The following is a 3,921-nucleotide window of genomic DNA, read 5'->3' as shown; positions in this document are numbered from 1 at the left end:
TGAAAATAGAACATTTTTTCTAGTAGCTATAAAATGTATACTCCCAAATTTTTTCTGTATTGAGTTTTAGACAGTGAAATTTATTTCTATATCAAATTGAATTCGAATTCGAACTCGAACTCGAACTCGAACTCGAATTTGGTAACTTTTGATATGAATACCGGTGCTACAAAGAAATCGAACCAGTGACCCACAAACCGATCATATCGCTATGAAAGTGTGAATCACAATTTAATTGTCAACCGCAAGCAACTTTTTCAATTATATGTATATTGTCACTCCTCTTTGCAACTGTTTTCAAAATAAAGTGCAAAGCGTACATATCCTTATAAAACCACATGACTTTGCATATATAAATTTTCTTTTAAACTCCTTATTACACCTCCCATCATAAAATTGTCTTTGCTTCTTAGTGAAACATAGTCTCAAGTCTGCGTTTGGTTATTGTATTGAAAATTGCAGATTCATTGTAGCTTTAAAATTAATAAAATAATAATTTCAATCCATTGTAATTTTCACTATAAAACTAGTTGAGGCTCTATAATGTTTTGCATTTGTATATTCTTCAACATAAACGTATTCACCAAAAACAGTGAGACTTGGAAATGTCTTTGACTTGCATATAAACCATTAAATATATCCAACTGATGGGTTAGGTACGCATGCGTAACTTTCCCTTCACCGACTTTACTCCACACGATAAACATAAATTAGTTTAGGATTGCGAGCAAGGCACCACTCTCTCCCTCAACCTGCCCTACTTACATTTCCATACTCCCTTCCATCATACTACCATACCATAAAAATAAATATATGCTTGCCAGAGCGGCGCCCCTCTAAACCGCGTCCCCGATTCCACCACTTGCCCTACTTATATGCATGCCACCACGTCCTCATTTCCAAAGCATTTGCCATCTCATATCTCATCCCCATTTTCTGCTTTTTCATGCCTCACATTGCGGCGTAACCACTTTATTCGCCCCTCTTTTGAAGGCCACCGCTGCTTGTTTCCATGGAATGGGTGAGTGGGGAGTGGGAGTCCATATATGTGGCCCCACCGGTGGAATAGTTGTCTCCGATAACATCGACTGCCAACCAGCAGGAGCGCACAAGAGGGAGGCAACGTCTTCGTCCTAACACATCCCTTCTCCTGAATGAACGCAGCTGCAACTTTCCAAACTACTCCACACGCCAACACTGCGCCCCTATCCAAACCGCGTCCTCGCCTTCAACCCTAACCCCTATTTATATATATCATCCCTCTCTTCCTTATTCATTCATCTGTTGTTTTCCATTGCACCTTTCCAAATTGAATTTCCTCTCCCCTGTTCTTGACGTTAACGCAGTTTGTTTCTTGATCCTTATCAGAGGAGTTTGCATCCGTTGGCTCTCCGATAGATAGATCGTGACTGTTTCCCTAAAATGGCTGGTTCTGTGTCGCGCCTTCAACTTACTGTCATGCTGCAAATGGCAGTGTGTATGGCGATATTATGTGCATCTTCTGCTGCCTTGGTGGAAGAGCCATCTGTTGTTTTAACTTACCATGACGGTCCTCTGCTTTCTACCAGTGGACTAATCTCTGTCCATCTCATTTGGTATGGTAAATTCACCCCTCTTCAACGTTCCATTGTCGCTGATTTTCTGCAATCTCTTGGAGAAAATACATCAAATCAGCCCTCTGCGTCCACCTGGTGGAAGACCACGCAGAAGTACAAGGTCGCCGCCTCTAACAAGGCTGCCCCCTCCAGTGTTATAATTCTTGGAAAGCAGAAGGTGGATGAAGATTATTCCCTTGGAAAATCGCTCAAGAGGTCTGACATTGCTGCTCTGGTTGAAGCTGCTGTCAAGTCGAGAGCTCTGCCTCTGCCTCTGCCGGAGAATAATGGTGGGAGTGCTGTGTATTTGGTACTTACATCTGAGGATGTTGCAGTGGAAGGATTCTGCATGAGTTCTTGTGGATTCCATGCCAATCTCAATTTGTTACCGGGCCAGCAGTCGACAGGAAGCCGAATGATGGGGAAGGAGAAAAAGCAACAACGGCGTATTATTCCATACGCGTGGGTTGGGAACTCTGGAAGCCAATGCCCTGGACAGTGCGCGTGGCCGTTTCATCAACCCATCTACGGACCCCAAACTCCTCCTCTGGTGGCACCTAACGGTGACATGGGCATCGATGGGATGATCATCAACATTGCCACTGTTGTTGCAGGAGCAGTCACCAATCCCTTCAACACCGGCTACTTCCAAGGCGACGCAAATGCACCGCTAGAAGCGGTGTCGGCATGCACGGGAATATATGGAAAGGGGGCATATCCAGGGTTCCCTGGGGTGGTTCTGGTGGATAAAACGACTGGTGCAAGCTACAATGGCCATGGAATTAATGGGCGAGAGTTTCTGTTGCCTGCGATGTGGGATCCAGCAACCAGGTCTTGCAAGGCATTGGTATAACCAGTTTTTGGTGCTTGAAGCCATACTTCTTGATCCCTCACACAAACAAACAGCGAAGGAGGAAGCCGCCGTAAACACATCTAGACACAAACAACGCAGCATCAATTATGCCCGTGAACACATCTAGACACAACCAACGCAGCATCAATTATGCCGATAGATGCTTCTTTGTATATGTATATTCTTTATTCTTTAAGCAGCATCAATTATGCCGATAGATGCTTCTTTGTATATGTATATTCTTTATTCTTTAATAATTATTCATGGATTACATTATTATTAATTTTATTGTTTTTAAATAAATTTATCTTTTATTTATTAAATTTCAGAAATTTACGTTTTGTTTTTATAGGTTAATACCTATATAATGTGACTTAATTGTCATGGCATTTTTCCATAAAAATATTTTTGTGAACGGTTTATTTTCATCAACATCCACTAACATTGGCTTTATCGAGGTTTTCAGGACAGAAAACTGGTCTATATGGTTTATTGTTTGGCTTTGTAGGGTATGATTATCGAGGTTTTCATGACAGAAAACTGGTCTATATGGTTAATTGTTTGGCTTTGTAGGGTATGATAAGCTTAAAATTGTTTATGGAGTTGTAAGATTGTTATTAATTAGTTCAATGATACTTACAAACGCCATATGCATACACTTGTTGATATATTTATATGGATAGGAATACAGATAGGAACATAGAGATTGATTCTTTATCTAAAAAGGGGCTTATGAGAATATGGGAATTTGGAAGATCTCTACTTTGATAAATGAACAAACATATGAATAGTACCATAAACTCTTTATAAAGGGCCTATATAATTTTTTTGCTTTTTGGTTGGGCACTCTTATATATGAGTATGCACAAAACTCTCTATCACTACATATATGGAAGATAGATATGCCAAAGCATAAGCAAAATATATATATATTACTATATATATATATATATATTTTGATAATAATTTGATTCAAGGCAACTGAATTTTCGTTTTTCATTATGAATATATACCCTACTACCAAGGTTTTTATGGGAAAATCCTAGGCAAGTAGATAAAAAGATCCACAAAAGCATGTAGCCGCTAAAGGAAACCTTATCATAAATGAAGGGAATTAAATACCCATTGAAGATATCAACAAGAGGTTGTTGATCCTTGGGCAAGTATTCTCAGCTTAGGGTGAACTGTAGAAAGTCAGTTCTAGGTTGGGTAGAGGTGTTATGTTTTACAACTGACACCTTATCAGCTATTCGGTTGAATGATTGGGTGGAGGTGTTTTGTTTTCAAAGTGACACCCTATTGGCTATTCAGTTCAATGCGAGCATGGAGGAACCATTACTGGCGTATATGAGCCCTATGCGCAGAGACTCCATGTCTGGCCATGGAGAAAGTTTGCTCTTTAGCTTGCTGGAAGAAGAACCAGTGACGATGCTTCTGTCCCTTCCAAGCCCCTATGCCCTAAGGAATGCAGGG

At 40.3% G+C, this 3,921-nt stretch overlaps 1 pseudogene; it reads left to right on the top strand.

Moving 5' to 3' along the window:
* The first annotated feature begins 1,299 nt into the window (after positions 1–1,299).
* On the top strand, positions 1,300–2,665 carry LOC149228327 (protein EXORDIUM-like 2 pseudogene; annotated as a pseudogene).
* Positions 2,666–3,921: the final 1,256 nt, after the last annotated feature.

The sequence above is a fragment of the Pinus tabuliformis genome, chromosome J (assembly GCF_031772625.1).
Source record: "Pinus tabuliformis cultivar Carrire ecotype Pingquan chromosome J, CPIR1, whole genome shotgun sequence".
In the NCBI taxonomy this organism is placed as follows: domain Eukaryota; kingdom Viridiplantae; phylum Streptophyta; class Pinopsida; order Pinales; family Pinaceae; genus Pinus; species Pinus tabuliformis.
Note: the sequence above shows the minus strand (reverse complement) of the source record. Positions and strands in the feature narration are given on the sequence as shown.